The sequence below is a fragment of the Coptis chinensis genome, chromosome 6, assembly GCF_015680905.1.
Source record: "Coptis chinensis isolate HL-2020 chromosome 6, ASM1568090v1, whole genome shotgun sequence".
NCBI lineage: Eukaryota > Viridiplantae > Streptophyta > Magnoliopsida > Ranunculales > Ranunculaceae > Coptis > Coptis chinensis.
Window position 1 is genome coordinate 48,327,985 of NC_141461.1, and position 18,961 is coordinate 48,346,945.

General features: G+C 41.2%; 1 non-coding gene across 1 annotated transcript; it reads right to left on the reverse strand.

The window, feature by feature from the left end:
- Window positions 1–497: 497 nt before the first annotated feature.
- LOC147493345 (small nucleolar RNA R71) lies at window positions 498–600 on the reverse strand. The gene has a single exon (XR_015200469.1). It is a non-coding gene; the product is annotated as a small nucleolar RNA R71 (small nucleolar RNA).
- Between the last annotated feature and the right edge of the window lie 18,361 nt (window positions 601–18,961).

Sequence of the window (18,961 nt, forward strand, 5' to 3'; positions counted from 1 at the left end):
ATGAGATTAAGGTCCGGTCGAACAAAACAACAAACGTAATTACACGGCAACAAAAACAAGTCTATCTAGTACACCACCCACGACACCTCTAGCTACTATCACACACACCATACCCCGACATAATGGTGAAGAAAGAGAGACTCCTCTCTCCGACTTTTACAAAGCCTTGAAGCGATAGCCCTAAATCTTGCATCGTTCTAGCTAGACCAAATTGGGGATTTTCGAATCCCCAAACATATTTAATTTGTTACCCGCTTTTCATGGGTTAGACCATGAAAACCTTATCGGCATTACGCGTAGGATTGAACAAGTCCTTACAACATTCCATCATCCTACGGTAGGTGCGGAACAAATTAAACCGAGGGTATTCCCTTTCACATTAGCCGATAAGGCGGCGTCTTGGTTAACGCCCCAGCTTCTAATTTCGTGGACTCGTGGGCTAAACTTGTTCAAATTTGTTTATGGAACATTTTTACCCACCCCTAAAGACGGATGAGATGCTTTCCAAGATTCATTTTTCCCACGTAATCCTCATGAATCATTTTTCGAGGCATGGAATCGTTTCACCGATATCCTTATAGAGTGTCCACATCATAACTTAGCTTAAAGACACGTTAGTTCGCGGCCTTTTTTCAAAGGTCTTCTACACCACCATAAAGAAGTCCTTGACATAATGAATGGGGGTAGTTTCCTAAGTAAAGGAGCCCCTGAGGCTTACAAAATTTTAGAAGACCAAACTAAACGGAATAATAATTGGGGGTAGTGATGATATCCCCGGCCAGCCTAATTCTTCTTCTTCAATCAAGGCCACCCGGTATGTTTGAGAAGAAAACCGATCCGAACTTAAAAATTTACTCGAATCTCTAACTAAAAAGTAGAGGCTATTTTCGCTCAACAAAAGCCTATCCCCGTCATGAATGTAAACTCCAACCCATGTAATTTCTGTTTGAGTCCAGAGCACTCGACGATTATTGTCCTCTAGCTTATGAACAACAACCACCGTAACAAGATAATGTTTACTCTATTAATAACTATCCTATTCCTAACGCCCTTTGAGACAACATCCCAACTCGGTTGGAGAAATAATCAACAAGTAACACCTCCGTGGTACAATAATCAAAACGTTAGGCAAGCAAACAATTATAACCAAGCTCCACCTAGGCAAGGACAAGGACAAGGACAAGGTCAAGGGAATTATAATAATTATAACAACCAAGCTTAACTACGACAAGGTCAAGCACAAGTCAGAATAATTATAATAATTATAATACCAATAGAGGTATCGTTCCGGGTTAATAATAATAACTATCACAACCCACCCATAAATAATCAACGAGAGATAGTTCCAATCGCACCAACCGCGGACTACTACACCTACACAACCGGATCATCGACGCCTTTTATACAAGTTACCCAACAACTTTTCCGCACAATGACTCAATCAAACCAACAGATTTTACAATCCATAAATCGGGCATACAACAAGCTTAGCCCAAGCGAAAAGCCCAACCAAAAGGCGTGGTTTCGGGTGACAAGCGATACCAAACCCTAAAAACAAAAACACGACCTTTGAGGTAAACGGTAATTCTAGTACGGAAACTACAATCGTAGGTGACCTAAATGCCATCACCACTCTCCGCTTACGGAAGAGTGGTTGACAACAAAGTAACTATGCCTATAGTTACCCCATCAAGATTCTCCTACACCGATATCGAACTAGATACCGCAATAGAAATCGAGGAGCCTACCACGGTAGAGGTACCAGTTAAATCACAACCAAAGAAACCGAAAAGCCAAGGTTACACGCAAGTAGAGCCATATGCTAAATATAGAGCTTAAACCACCGCTCCTCAAAAATTAGCCATGCTAACTGGGATACAAACTTTGAGGAAATTAGGAACGTTTTCAAGAATCTAACGATAAACCTTCCTTTTCTCGAAGCTATTAAAAGCTACCTAACCACGCTTAAGTTTCTTAAAGAGTTGTGCACTACTAGGCGAAGACCAACATACCTAAAGACACCTTTTAACCGAACAGTTCCCAACTTTATCCAAAAATAATGGAATTGTTAAGTACAAGGACCCCGGTCGCCCCATCAGAAATGCACCTTAGGAGATTCCCACACGACGACCGCCTTTATTAGACGGGGCGAAGTGTTAACTTACTCCCCGTGATTACTTTTGTATAAACAAATAGGTCTACAGGAAATGCAACCTACAAAAATAACGCTATGACATTAGCGGACGGTGTCAATTAAGTATCCTAAAGGTGTAGTGGAAAACGTTTGTTAAGGTTCGTGGATTTCTACTATCCCGCTGATTTTGTTATCCTCGATACGTAAGTCGCTAATGACTTGCACCGATCATCTTAGGGCGCCTTCTTGGCAACCGCCAACGCGCTTTATAAATTGTCGCGATGGAAAGATGTCCTTATCTTTTGGCCATCTTTTCCGCCGAGGTAAATGTTTTAAAATGATGAAACAGCTTACTGTGATTCGCCTCAGATGGGGAGGTTAGCATGATCGAGAGTTTAGCTCAAGATTATTTTAACAACACGTTTCACGAAAACAATATGTACAAATTCCTTTCTTTTGAACTTCCGATTTTGTAAATGACTCCTACTTAGAGGAAGTCAACACCATCCCCGAGTCCACACCAATTGTAGACCCGCCGGTTGCTCCATATATCGATTACTTAAGACTTGCTACCTAAGCAAGTCTTCATTACGCAAGATAAGGACACTTATGAAACATCAACGGACATTCCGGTCCACACCTAAGCTTAAACCTCTTTCCCCGAGTTAAAATATATTCAACTTGATCCGGATGGTAGTCACCCGATAATTATATCTTCTCTCGTTAACTAAGGATGAAGAGACATGTTTAATAAGGGTGATTAGGGAACATCGGTCTCTGCGATTGGTTGGTCCCTAGCCGACATTAAGGGAATTGACCCTAATGTTTGCACTCATCGTGATCCATTTGAGGATAACGCGAAGACTTCTCGCGAACCTCGGCCGCTTTGAACCCGCCATGAAAGAGGTGGTTAGGGAAGAAGTCTTTGCGATTACTCGACGCGGGTATTATATACCCAATCTCCGATAGCTTAATGGGTAAGTCCCATTCATGTAGTTCCTAAGAAATCGGGAGTTACCATGGTATGCGAACGGGAAGGGTGACTATGTTGTCACCAAGGTCCTATGAAATGGAGAATCAGATTGATTACTGAGGACGTTTAAATGCTATGACACGAAAAGGATCACTTTCCCTTACCATTTATAGATCGATGCTAGAACGCCTAGCTGGTCATGCCTTTTATTGTTTTCGGATGGCTACTCCGCTATTTTCAGATTATTATTGATATTGATGACCAAGAAAAGATAACCTTCACATGTCCCTTCGAACATATGCCTATAAACGAATGCCTTTTGGCCTTTGTAATGCCCCCCGTACCTTCCAAATGATGTATGCTTCATATATTTAGTGACATGGTAGAGCACTTTTTATGGAAGTGTTCATGGATGATTTTTCTATCTATGGAGACTCCTTTACGAATCGCTTGTCTAACCCGCCTAAGGTCTTGACACGGTGTGAAGAAAAGAGCCTCGCTTTTAAATTGGGAAAAGTGTCATTTCATGGTCAAAAAGGGCATAGTACTAGGTCATATTGTATCTAGTGATGGCATCGAAGTAGATAAAGCCAAACTAGATAAGATAGAGACCCTACCTAAACCACGGATTGTCCGTGAGATTAGAGCCTTTCTAGGCCATGCAGGGTTTTATAGGCGTTTCATTAAAGATTTTTCAAAATAGCTAGGCCTTTAACTAACCTCGCTTTTGAAGGATGCAATCTTTGATTTTAATTTTAATCTGTAAACAGGCTTTTGAAACCTTAAAAAAGCCGCTTCTAACCATCGCGCACCTATTATACAGCCTCTCGATTGGTCTAAACCTTCGAACTCATGTGTGATGCTAGTGACTATGCAGTTTGGTGCCATTTTTTGGGACGTAAACTAGATAATAAGTCCACTGTTATTTATTATGCTAGTAAAACATTAAACGATGCTCAACGGAATTATACAACTACTGAAAAAGAATTTTAGCTGTCATTTATGCTTTAGATAAGTTTCGTCCTTATTTGGTTGGTTCTAAAACTTTAGTTTACACGGACCATGCAATTCTTTTAGGTACCTTCTTGCAAAGAAGGATGCTAAGCGAGATTAATCGATGGATTCTTCTCCGCAAAGAGTTCACATTAGAAATAAAGGACAAAAAGAGGGTCGAAAACGAAGTTGCCGACCACTTATCTAGACTTACAAATGACGATAGTAGTGATTCCGAGTCCATACCGGACTCTTTTCCCCCGATGAGCATCCAGATGCTATTTTTCATCACCATGGTATGCGGACATCGTGAAATTATTTAGCGGCTGATGTTATGCCTTATAATTGGTCAAGAAATGAACGAAGAAGTTCTTGGCCGAGTCAAGTTATACTCACTTGGGATGAGCCCTACCTTTTAAGTATTGTGCGGATCGATTATTCGCCGCTGTTGCATTCCCCCGTGGGAATATAATGAAGTTCTATCGCTCGCCATGACAAAAAGAGTGTGGTGGCCACTTTAGTGGAATGAAAACAGCCGCTAAAGTTCTTCAATGTGGATTTTATTGGCCTACCCTTTTAAGGATGCCCAAGTGCATTGCAAGACGGTATTCGTTGCCAACAACTTGGGTGAATCACGGCCGTAATATGATGCCATTAAATCCAATCTTGATAGTAGAAATTTTGATGTTTGGGGTATTGATTTCATGGGCCCTTTCCTCGCTTCCCACGGTTATATTTATATTCTAGTTGCCGTGGACTACGGTCTAAATGGATAGAGGCCCTAGCTTGCCGTGAAGCAATGACCATAAGACCGTTGTATTTTATTAAAGAATATATTTTCTCGTCGGTTTGGCATTCCTAAAGCCATCATTAGTGATGGTGGAACACATTTTGCAACAGAGTTGTTGCATCCCTAGTGAAAAAAAGTATGGAGTTACACACAAAGTAGCAACTCCTTATCATCCACAAACTAGCGCCAAGTAGAAGTTTCTAATAGGAAATCAAAAAGATTTTAGAAACAACAAGAACCCCCGATAGGAAAGATCGGGTCGGCGCCTATCGGATGCCTTATGGGCGATAGAACTGCTTTCAAAACTCCTATAGGTATGTCTCCCTTTAGACTTGTATTTGGGAAACCATGTCATTTGCCCGTTGAATTAGAGCACCGCGTGCTCGTGGGCTATAAAAGCCTTAACTTCAATATTGATGAGGCGGGTGTCAAACGCAAGTTACAATTAAATGAGCTTGAAGAAATCCGAGAATGATTCTTACGATCTCGTGAAGGATTATAAAGCTAACATGAAACGGTTCATGATAAGCATATCTTGCGTAAAGAGTTTGTGGTCGGACAAAAGGTTTTGCTTTTACAACTCCCCGCCTACATATTTTCCTGTGGAAACTAAAACCCATTGGTCCGGTCCTTTTCTCGTTATCAAGTCACCCCTTACGGGCAATTACCTTGGTAAATCCCAAGGACAACAAGTATCTTTTCAAGTTAACGGTCAACGATTAAAACATTTTCACAAACTTCGCCCCCGATATAGAGGAAGTCCTTTTACAGACCCTATCTATGAGGAATGACCCTTGTCATTGGTGTACTTCCTTTCACTTCCATTTAATGGTAAGTGCACCATTAAGGTAACCGGCCCTCCCTATGGAGTGTGTGGCTGTAAGTACCGGATCCTAAGTCCACGGTTCACATATTTCACGTTTTTCCACTCTTGCATGTTTTCTCGGATTTTGAGTCATGTTTTCTATGGTGTGAATTATGTCTTTATTTGCTTATTGTTTTTCAAAAAAAAAAAAAAAAAAAAAAAAAAAATAATAATAATAATAGTTGTTTTCATTTTTAGATATAGATATATATCTAAACCCATAAAACTAGCAATCCAACAAGTCTTGGGAATCGACTTTAAATCCGACCCATGTTAAAACAAATTTTGTGTTTAAAAATTTGTTTGGGGTGGGAAATCAGTCTTTCCATCCGGATTGCTCGAACTTTCCATTTGTGTTGCTTAGGTCCATTAGTATACTTCATTGGGGTTGACATCATCTAATTTAGAGTTCATTCAGTTCGCGATAACTTACACACACGCACTTCGAGGCGTTTTTTCCACACTCTTATACGCCACCCATGGTTAGAATTGAGTGTTTTATGGATCATTGGATTGGAAATTTCTACCGATCATTTTCATAACTCATTCGCCAAAATCGGGCCAAGAATAAAGCGCAAATTGAATTTGAAATTACGCTAAAAATCGAAAAATTTCGAATTCAAATTGGGCTTGGGCCCAAGCCGCGACGCATTAATCGTCTCCTTCCTTCCCAAAAACGCAGTGTTTCCTATTCCACTCCGCGCCGGCTACCATGGTTTAAAACAAACCCTAAAAACCAAATAAAAAAAAAGGGAGAGCTTAAAACCGAACTACACTCACGCCAAGTAATTCAATCCAACCGAAATCTTCTTCAAACCATTACCACAAACTACCCCAACAATTTTACAACTCGAAAACAACCACCGTGAACCACCACCGCCACCACCATTGTTTCTCGTTGTTTTTATCAAACTCGCCTCCCCACAGGCTACAAAACCATTAGTTATCTAAGAAACTTCAATGGCGCTTAACGACGAAGAATGTTGCCGAGCACGCGTTGAGTTTGGTAACCATTTCGCACCATTTCACGGCGCCAATATGATTAAGAGGGATTGGAACAGACGCGTGGTATTCGATGCAGAGGAGTTCTATCACTATGATTTGGTAGAACAGTTTTATAAGAAACAAGAATGGAGGGAAATAGGATTTTCATTAGGATAGCAGGAATGAGGAGGGAAGTAACGAGACAGGTTGTTGGTCGAGCTATTAGGAATCACTTTCAGAACCAACCTAGATATCGACCATTCAGGAATCCCAGATACTTGGAGTTCCCGCTTTGATGAAAGATACGGTCATAGAGGGTGAATACAATACGATATCTCATCATCGTTCGCCAGATTTTTATTCGAGAACCAATCAACCGGTCAGAAGCTGCTGGATTGGTAGGAACGCCCTCGGGAAAGACAAAGTCGGCGACATCGGACTTCGATTCCGTGACGTTCTCTGGATTTTGCAAACGAATGAGTGTAATTTCTGCATCCTCGGTTTAATTTTGAATGTGATTGGAGGAGGGGAAAGAGCATGGCACCTCTTCCCGTGATTGATTACTAAGATCATGCTCTCATTTAGAGTCGCCGCAAAATCTGCTCCTATTAAGATCAAATTGTATTCTAATGCAAGTATTTATAAGGAATGCATCCAAGAGACTTGGCCGTTGTCCGCAAAGGATGAAGTTGATTCGATAATGAAGGGAAGATATGACATGGTTGGTTGAGGATAATTTCGATAGTCATACTTCTAATTTAGAACGAATGATAATGCCGCGAACCGGTTTCATGGCGCGGTTATCGTGATCGTGAAGATATCCGACATAGACAAATTGTAATTCGAAATAAGCAAACGAACTTTTCAGACGAGAGTTGAAATGCTCGAAAGCGGGTCGAAGATATCTTGTCTAAATTGGAGATTATCCACCGTAATCACCAAGCCCAAGATGCGACTCAAGATCGAGATGGAAGCACGCTTTGTTCAGATAGAGATGCTACGACGATGCCATTCGGGATGAGTCCGTCTCACCGAAGTCCGAGAGGCATGAGCGCGTCGCCGCCGCAGCCGGATGGCTCAAGCCATTCTTCACCACGTAACCGATCTCCATCTCGGGGACCATCTTCTTCACACTAGGTGTTCACCATCGGTTGTGTCTGTTATTTCATTGTTTTTTATTGTTTTGTTAGTGGAATTTTATTTCAGTAGTTAGATTTAAATATTAAGTTGTTTGTTTTAGATTGCTTGGATTTCATATTATTTTTTAATATAATTTATTTTGATCATCTTTCGTAAGGTTGTCTTGGAGTAAAAGTTGAAAATTAGGCCAATATCGGCATATCTATGATTTTTTTTTGTAGTGGTAGCATGATATGTAGGAGAGTTTAGAAGTTACTATTCTAAACCAAGTTTAAAAGATACCGGGTTGTTAGGAAATCAAAACTATGGTTAGTTTCCGCGGGTTTGGCAGTTTTCTATTTCTAGAAATTGCCTTAAAACAATTTGGCAACTTGCCGATTCGTTTTGGAAACCCGTAACCTATTTAAACTTCCATCATTCTACACTCACAACCCACACTACACCCCACAATCATCATCTCACCTTTCACTCCAAGCTTTTTCTTCTTGTTTTTCTTGTAAACTTCGGCCACTTCTACGAAGCGCGCTTCTATCGGTAAAAGCCTAGCGCGCGCTATACACCGCCATAAATTTTTTTTTCAGCCAAGCAGAGCGACCCACGCCAAACACTATAATTCCAAAACCCACGAGCGACTCGCTCTATACGAAGCCGCTCCTATCCTCCCGTAGTTATGTGAAATTTCGATTTTCTCGAGGTTTCTTCCTAGTTTTTCGCAGCTGTTCTCTGAGTAGTTTTGAGATGACACCTCCTATAGTGATTCCCGAACAGTCATTTGAAGACTTGATGGGAACCGATACCTATGGAGCATCGTTCCGCGAGCGGATCGTGCAGAATTAGGATGGCGGCATCTTCTGGTGAGTGATGACGATTCTTTTCACCTAAGCTAACTGAATTCTTCTATAATAATATTACTTTTTTTTTGTACCCAAGAAGGAGAACAAAAATTTTCCCTTGCTATTGATGGCACGACTATGGAATTCAGTAAGCAATTGATAGCTTTGGTTTCGGGGTTGCCATTACCGACCAATTCTATGCACACGCGGGGATATATGACGATAACTCATACCTATATGAATATGCCTATTTCCATGAGTATTATGGGGGAGGGGTGTTTCAGATCATGGACCAAGACCAATATAACATCGCCTCGAAAGTAGCCTATCGCTAAATGTAGGCACAACCATGTTGTTCATCATGATGAACATTCTAGGGAACGGCGGTTTTATACGCCAATAATACATTTGGTGACGTTTTCCTTGCTTTAGCCGAGGGACGTCGTCGGTATGACATTCCCCGAAGTTTTAGTTGCTACCGGGGCGAGGCCATACCTTGAGGCATAAGTACCTTCTTATGCCTCTTGGTTTGCCGGGTCGAAACCTACCCAGACCCACCAATCGATTGGGAAAGGGTCGAAACCATGAGACCCACCAATCGCGGTGGTAAGATCATTCCGAGCCATGACTTGGCGGGATGGCAGGTGCAACCACATTTGGTTGCCCCTTACACCCCATCATACCAAGTAACACTAGAGAGGTTAGCACTAGTTGATGATACACCACGGAAGGCGTGGCAAGTTGTTATGGCATGGCGGGATGCGAAAAGAACCTCATATAGAAGAGGAGGATGACCAGTAAAATGTCGGGTGGTAAGTTTTTAGTTAAGTTAGTGTCCGCTTATGTCCCCAAGCAATTTCATTCTGTTAACCCCATAATGGGTGGAACTCTATTATAGAGTTGCGCGTTTTTTTTATATTACTATATTTGTATGTTTTAACCTTGTTTTTGCGGATGTTCCCGATTTCAATTTCACGCTTCAATGGTATTTTTCCTACCCTCTTTATTTAAATGCTTTGAGGACAAAGCATGCTTCTTGTTTGGGGGGCATAGAAACACGTGTAATTAAGACATCTGTTAGGATATAGATATGTATAATATGCACTTGTTTTCTAGTTAAAATTTCAAAAATTCAAAAAATATAAATAAAAAGTATGCTATACACTTAGGAATATTGGTATTGTTTTCTTTCTCTATGCTCTTAACAATTTAGAAGTCTCACATAGCTTTTTTGCATCGTAATAATTGTTAGAAACTTAGGTTAATATGTAGGTAATAATCTTTGCATCTATCTATAAATTTATTACATGAGTATCTATGATTGTTAGCAAGTAAGTTTTTCAAATCTAGGCTAGAGTACTTATTCTACAAATCCTGTGAGAATATAGCCTAAAGCCTTATATGAGCTAAACATTTGAGAAATGACACAAGGGAGAAGTAAAATCCGGATAGAGAAATCACACGTCCACTTGCTTGATCACTAAACCATATCCTAAGCGAGAATTTAGGCCCTCTTTCGATCAATATAGCCAGAAATTCAAACCTATGAATTAGTTTCCGCTAGTAAGCCCCCTCGAGCCTTTCCTTTGCCTTTCATAAACCAAAAATTCCTTTACCCTGTTACAAAACAAAACAAAATAAAAATATAAATCAACCTACCCAATTTAGAATAAGTCTGAGAATAGAATGAGGAAGAAAGAAAAAGAGAAAAACCTGTGTAAACAAAAATTAGTAGTTGCTTCAGAAAAAGAAAAGAAGTTTCCATCCGAGAAAAAAAAAAAAATAGAAATAAATAAAAACTCCAAAAATAGAATAAAAGGGAGTCAAAAGCCAAAGAAAAGAAAAAGAAAAATATGGCTAAGGATGAAAACAAAGTATAGAAGCAAAAGAAAATAACAAGGTTTTCTCTAAGTTACATAATATGAAGACTCTATTATCTCAGACTTGTCCTTTTGAATATCCATTTCCTTCCTTCTTAAACCATCTCCTAATCCCCGCAACACCTAATAAAGACCTCTAGCTCAGTTAGGAATAGGTTAGTGTGATAGTAAGTGGTAGATGTGTTTGATCGACTCCATCTTCCTTGTGTGTCATTGAGATTGTAAGGTAAAGTGTGCCCACTGCACACTAGAGTAGCGAAACTTGAGTGGAAAAATTAGAGTGGTTTTTGTCTTGACATTTATGTGAGGACCTACTTAAGGACGCTATTCCGAGTTTTCATAAACGGACCTGCTATTACATTTCATAGTATTACTCATTGTTATATTTTTATTTTAGATGATTGATTATTATGCATATATTAGTTTAGGGTTCTGACTGGGTTATTCTTATGTATTTGCTAGTGAGATGTATAGATAGTTGAGACATGAATGAGAAAACAATAGTTTTATTTCTTAGTCGTTGTAGTATAGATGAAGTTTGTGAGTACCTTCACTGGAAAACTCTCACGAGGCTATAACTCGTCCACTAGGGAATTCCTAGTGGTTTTAAGGCCTTGTTGCATATATGGTCAATGCAATCACACTCAAGAGACGCGAGTAGATAGAACTCCATTTTTGGTCACTTATGCTAATTTCTCTTATTTGCTTGAGGACAAGCAAAATGCTGTTTGGGGGTGGTTTGATAAGAGCCCAAAACTGTAGTTTTAACCCCTTAGCAGTCATACTTTTAGACCAATTATGTGAGTAATAAGTAAGAGTTAATACTGATTACGTGTTTTTATGTATTTCAGGCTTCAAAGTCAATTATGTGCAGGAATGTTCCACTTTGATGAGATAAAGGAGCAATGGTTGATTACTAAGGAGTTCGGTGATTAAAGGCCAAGATTCAAGAAGACAAAGCCTTTGTAAAGCCTGGTCAAAAGATGAGAAGTCAAGGTCCACGCAGCGTAAACAAAAAGATGCACAAAGACGTTGAGAACTTCCGAAGACCATATCTTTGGACTCAGACCTTGAATTGGGCCTACCTTATGTCAAAACGACCGACTCGGAAAGAGGTTTCCAATGGACCAAGCCTTGATCCAATCAGAGGAGTAGAAGTGGATGAAAAGTCTGCTGAAGACAACGGCAGTTGAAGAGGCCTTTTTGGACTAAAGAATTGAGTTTTGGGCCCGATCCTCCCGCCCAAAACATGACTCCAAGCCCATGCACGATTTTTTTGGAACGAATATATAAAACCAAAGCTTAGCTCTTTGTTAATGGTAGCTAGTTAGACCTAAAATAATATAGATAAATCTAGATCTGTTTTCATTAATTAATTTAAGTTTTAGTTCCATTTTCGGGTTGTTTGTTTTAGATTAAGTCTTTGAATCATTATTCTTGATTGATTAGATAAATAAAAAAAATAGTTATTTTAGCAAGTTCGAATTGTGGTATTTCAATTTATAGATCTAGTTTTAATTATTGTTGGTTACCATTTCTTAGTTGTTAATTAGAATTTAATCATTGTTTAGTTTAGATTAAGTAGATTTGAATCTTGATATTATGTTTAGTTATAATAATATGGGAAATGATGTTTTGATGACTCAAGGCTAAAACATCCATTAGAGGGTTGATGAAGCCTTGATGAAAACTTAGTTGTTTAGTATAGAATCGTTGTAGAATCTATTCCACTCTAGAAGGTCGTGTTTAAGCCATGAGAATGAGTGGGGACCTCACATGCTAGTTAGTACTTGGTAGAAATGCCATGAACACTAGGGATTAGACTCGAAATTCTTGCGCGGAAAACGTAAGAATCGAGATACGACAATCTATACTAGGTTATTAAGTTGGATTCGAGGTGGATTTAATTCCCTCTATTTCTTTATCTAGATTCAAACAATCGTATTTTCGTAGCTTTCATAGATTAACTTTAGTTTATATTTTATCTTGTTATTTATTATATCTTGTTATTTAAATTAACGCGTCTTGTTAGCATAACATTTAAGTAAAAGCTCTCATTAGACTTAAGACTGATTTCTTAGACTTAGAAAACAATCCATGCTAGGGAACTAGGAGTGGAACGAACTTCCTACTCCACTTAGTGCAATTCGCATCGAGAGTAGAAGCTTTGATAATTGAGATTAAAAGATCAGTTTTAGTTTACTTACGCATTTGAATTCATCGTTCATTTCGTAGGTAAACTATTCATTTTACATTTATCACCTGTTTCAACCCATACAAACTCTTTATCAGCTTGCATACTAGGTGCTCCTTGTCTTTGACCTCAAACCCCTATAGTTGGTCCATATAGACATCTTCTTCAAGGTCTCCATGAAGAAAAGCTATCTTGACATCTAGTTGCTCAACCTCTAGTTTCATACTTGCGGTCAGACCCAATACCACTGTGATAGAAGTCATCTTAACTACAAGAGAGAAAATTTCATCAAAGTCAATACCTTTCCTTTGACTGAATCCCTTCACAACAAGGCGAGCTTTGTGCCTTGGATGTGGATTATTCTCCTCATGCTTGACTTTGAAGATCCACTTATTCTTGAGAATTTTTATTCCTTTCGGTTTCTCAACTAAGTCATATGTGTGATTCTTATGCAAATAATCCATCTCATCATGCATGACCTTCAACCACTTCTCTTTGTCTGTACCTTCAAGAGCCTCTTGATAGTACATAGGTTCTTCACCATCAGATAGTAAAACATATGTATGTGGTGGATACTTGGTTAAAGCTTGTCTCTCTTTGTCGAACCTCCTTACCCCATCTTCTTGTGGCTCAGGAGGATGCACTTTATCTTGCTCAGGTGGTGGTTCATGCAGTTCATCTACATCTTCTATATTATTTGGGCAAGGCACCTTTGTTGTCACGGCCAAAACAGGGGGAGAAATTATACTTGTATCTGGGGGTCACGGAGTATGCGGTTAGCTCAGTCCTTGTCCGGGTCGTTGACAAGATAGAGAAATCGGTATATTTCCAGAGCAAAACCTTACTGGATGCCGAGACCCGGTATAGTAGAGTTGAGAAATATGCTCTAGCATTGATATTCTCGGCCCTGAAGTTGAAACCCTATTTCGAAGCACACTCGGTGGTGGTGGTAACAAATCTGCCCTTAAAACAAGTGTTAAAGGCAGAAAAGTCTGGAAGAATGTTAAAATGGGCAGTGATGCTGAGTTCTTATAAGATCCAATATCATATAAGGACCGCGGAAAAGGCACAGGCGGTGGCAGAATTTCTGGCGGAGTTCCCGGCAGAGGATTCCACTTGGGGGGAAGAGATGGTCATGGAGCCTAAAAGGAATATTGAGCAGGACTTCTTAGACCCCTGGGACAAGAGAAACGGGTGGAGGGTGTTCGCAGATGGATCGGCAATGGATGCATGCAATGGAATAGGGGTCGTGTTGGTTACACTAGATAACAACAGAGTAGAACTAACCATGAAGCTGGGTTTTGTGGCATCTAATAACGAAGCGGAATACGAGGCTGTGATAGTAGAATTGAGAATGGCAGAGGATTTGGGGATAACTGAATTGACGATATATTATGAATCGAACTTAGTAGTGTGTCAAGCAAACGGGGGGGGGGGGGGGTTCGCTGCTCAATGCCCACGAATGGCAAAATATTTGGAGGTTCTACACAAGAGGACTGCGAGGTTTGAAAAGGTCAAGTTCGTTCATCTGGGTCGCGGCAAGAATCGTCATGCAGATGCCTTGGCTTATGTAGCCGCATCTATTCCTGGATCCAAGGAAAGAACAATCAAAGTGGGGAGGCTGAAAAGACCGAGCACTGAGGAATCAAAAGAGGTGTTCCAAACCACAGAAAAGGAAGGGGGTTGGATGGATCCCATCAAGCCTTTTCTATCTGGGAAGGAGGTGACTGATAAGAAAGAGTGGAGAAGGTTGGAACAGAATTCCCAGAGATACACGTTGCTGGGGGAGAGAGTTATATCAAAAGAATTTCAATGGGCCGCTGCTAAAATGTCTGGGACCGAAGTTGGCACTGGAGGTGCTAGCGGAGCTACACGAAGGGGACTGTGGGAGTCATTCGGCAGGAAGAATCATGACATACTGGATGTTGACTCAGGGGTACTTCTGGTCGTATATGAAAAAAGACGCGGTGGAATTTGCCAAGAAATGCGAGAAATGTCAGAGGTGTTCATAGTTAATATTCGCTCCAGCGGAACCATTACATAATGTGTCAAGTCCTTGGCCTTTCGTTATGTAGGCCATGGACATAGTGGGGTCGTTGCCCATGGCGAGTGGGAAGAGGAGATTTATGTTGGACGCGACGGATTACTTCACCAAGTGGGTAGAAATGGTGCCATTATAGCAGATAAAGGAGGAGCAAGTGATTAAATTCTTATGGGAAAATATCATATGTAGATTTGGACTACCTCACTCTATCATCGCGGACAACGGGACGCAGTTCACAGGGACAAAGGTATAAGCCTTCTTGCAAGCATACAAGGTGAAGCAAGGTTTTTCTGCCCCCTATAACCCGGAGGGAAATGGACAGGTTGAGTCGTCCAACAAACTATAATGAACAATCTGAAAAGAAAGTTGCAAGCAAAGAAAGGGGCATGGGCCGACGAGCTGAACCATGTTCTCTGGGTGTACCGTACTACTCCGCGTACCTCCACTTGGGAGACCCCCTTCGCGCTAGCTTACGGGGTAGAGGAAGTTATCCCGTCATAAATGGTAGCCTCCACCACCAGAACTAAGGCCGTGGAGGTGGGAGTGAACTGGGGCATATTGGCCAGAGATTTAAACTTGGCGGAGGAGAGAAAAGACGCCGCACATATCAGATTAGAGGAGTACCACAGGGGGTTGCAGAGACAATACAACAAGAAAGTGAGGCCGCGGAAATTTCGAATTGGAGATGTTGTGCTCCGCAGAGTAACACCTAGCATCAAGAAAGAGAAGGATGGAAAGTTAGGCCCCAATTGGGAGGGGCCCTATACAGTGGTGGACGTAGGAGGGGTTGACACTTACAAGCTGTATGCGGACAATAGAGAGAAAATTAATAGAAAAGTCATGGAATGTGAGAATGTTGAAAAAAATATACACTTGAATGTAATGGAGATCTAGAGCAAGATACTGGAGCTGTTTGTAAATATATAATACATTGGCACTTTTGAGAGAATATCAAATGTTATGAATGGTTTCCAATTCAAACTTGAGGACAGGGGGGGAGCCCTTCGGACAAGAGATCCGAATCAAACTCGGGTAGGATGAGATGCCCAGCAGGCTTTATAGCCTACTAGATCCCGCGGAGTGGGACGAGTCCTTCGCGGATGAGAGGTCCAGAGCACACATGGGGGCAAAGATGATGCCCCCGACAGGCTGCAAAGCCAATCAAAGAGAGAGGCAGTAGGGGGGAGGAGCCCTTCACGGACAAGTGGTCTGAATCAAACTTGGGGCAGGATGAGCTGTCCTAAGCAGGCTTCATGGCCTACTAGAGCCTGCGGTATGGGATGAGCCCATCGCGGATGAAAGGTCCAAATCACACACTGAGCGAAGAGAGATGCCCCGGCGGGCTGCAAAGCCAGTCAAAGAGAGATGCAGCGGAGGGGAGGAGCCCTTCGTGGACAGGAGGTCCGAATCAAACTTGGGGCCTCCTGCCCCAACATGCTATGTGGCTTAGTAAATCTCACGGAGTGTGATGAGCCTTTCGCGGGCAGGAGATCCAGGTCACACATGGGGGCAAAGAGAAGTGGCCCCAGCGGATGACACAGTCAATTAAAGAGAATTGAGATTGAGGGGCATGAATAGGGGTATCCGGAATCACTACACTAAGACAATTCATCAATGCAGGGGCTATGGTGGAGTCCCTATATTGCATATTATTATATGAAACCGCAACCAAAACACTAGTTAAAGCAAAGGAAGATAAGCCCAAAATTGGGAGTAAAATAGTTATGACAAAGTAAATACCATGAAACTAACAATTGAGCACTGCAAACATCAAATTTAGTTACAAAACAAATGGGGCAAAGCTAAATACAATCTCCAAGTCAAAAGAATAGCCAACAATTAGGCTAATCTAGGTCTTGTCGCGGGACGTCAGCGGAGAGTGTTAGTTCAGGAGATATCGCGGCAAGTTCAGATGGAGTAACATCAATAATGGGGCCCTCATACAATAGGGTGGAAGTAGTTGAGGCCACGACATCAGAGGCTCTTTTTAGGGGAGACAGAGGCTTTTCAGGGAAGAGGCGGCCTTCTTTGGCTAGACAGACATGCTCTTCACGGAGCTTCTTAGCCACCCGTTTGTCGGCTTAGGCCTTGAAGCTTATCTGCAGTTGCTCCATGTCTTTTGTATGTTGCAGAAGAAGGACATTGGTGCTTTCGATGTGCTGGATGATGAGGGCGTCGATAGAGTCTTTGTGTTGGAGGAGAAGGGTTTCCCACTGCTTGCTCAAGCGATCATTTACTCCATCCATGAACTGTTGGTGTGCATTCTCAGCATTTTTGAGTTCATCTTCGGCCCAGAGCTTATCCATCACCGCGGCGGCCAGTTCTGTTTGGAGGTGGGCAAAAGTGGCCTGCAATCTGCTAGGACCGCCAACCTCCTTCTCTAGTGATTCCACGGTATTCAGAGATGAGAAGAGGCCACAGATCATAGACGACATGTCCAAGTTCACCTAGAAATGGAAGGGAGGTTAGAATAAAGAAAATATGGTGGAATGACACACAGTAAAAGAGTTGGTTACCTTCTCCTAGTTGGTGTAGAGAGAGGTTCGATGTTTCTCAAACGTTCCACTGTCTGCATAGGCAAGATCCCAGGGGAGATGAGAATCACAAAACATGGTAGAATCTACAGCCGGATTCTCCATAACAGAATCCGAGACATTGACATGGCAGCTGCGAACCTTGTAGGTTGGGCAGAAGATTTTAGGAGTTTTGGTCCCTTTGGAGGAAGGAACTATTTCTTTGCCGAGGTGAGGCGTCCGGGAGCTGGGAGAAATGGCTGCGATAGGTTCTATGGAGGTGGAAATCCGGTTTCGCTTGAGAGGAGGCTCGCCAGATGAAGGGTCCACAGCTGCATGGGCGTTAGCTGGAGCAGAGACAACTGGGGTGGCGGGAATTTCTGTCACCTCATCATCAGAGTCACTATCAAATAGTTTTATTTTGGTGATATCCATGGGAGGAGGTGCTGAGTCTGCGGAGGGGGTGTCGAGAGATATATATTGGTCTTCCCAATCAGAGATGGAGCGAAAGGAAGAGGGGGTTGATAAGTGCTCAAAAAGTGTTATTTAACCCTCGATTATGCCTCTTGTTTAGCCATCTTAGTGGACTAATAGTGTTTATAAGTTGTGTTTTAAGATTCTACAGATGAAAAAGAGAGTTTTGTAGAATATTAGAGAAAATGGGGTAAAAACGAAGCAATTCGAGCATTAAGGATCACATGGGAGGCCCGTGGACAATCATGGAGAAGGCCAAGGAATTGGAGCTGTTAAAGATGCAACTTGGACCTATTTTAAAGTCTATTTGGAAGCCCAAGGCCAAAGGATTCGTTGCTTGGTCCAAATCCCGCAAAAAAGGATAGAAGGATAGAGCAGAAGAGAGAAAATCGGCTTATGTGTCTGGGACGCATGTATCGAACGTCCCGACATTGATGAGGCCTGGGGACGATAGATCGAAAGCGCCCCGATGCATTGATTAAGTCTGGGATGCATGAATAATGCGCCCGCACGCATGAATCGCATTAATCGTAGCCAATTCCTTCTCGGTTTTGAAGATCTAAGTCGGACTCGAAGAAGTCTATTTGTATTAGGAAACAAATGACGGTTTGGAATGCTTCTAGAGCTCATTGTAACCCCTATAAATAGAGGACCTAAGTGCCTCATGTAATTTGCCAATTCACTTATATTCTTATCTCCTTAACTTGAGGCTTGAGAGAGATTAATAATAAAAGATCGGTTTTAACTAGCTGAGTCTTAATAAATTAGTCTTTCTAGTCTTATGTTCTTCGACTCTTCTTCTTCTCGTTCTTCGTGTTCTTCCTTATTTATGGAAGGCTAATCTTCTCCTTCAAGGGAGGAGATGAAGCCGGTGCTTAAGGTTTAATGATTCTTCTGGTTTATGGTGTTCTTCAATCAGGTTAGTTATTTATGTTTTTAGTTATTAGTTCCATTGCCCACACCAGGGGATAGAAGTATAGATTAAGGTTTTTATTTATTACAATTGAATATCATGCTAGTTTAGGGTTTTATTTATTGCAATTGAATATTTGCTAGTAACATGCTTTTATTTATTGCAATTGAATATAATGCTAGAATAGAGTTTTATTTATTGTAATTAAATATTATACTATTATTCTCTACT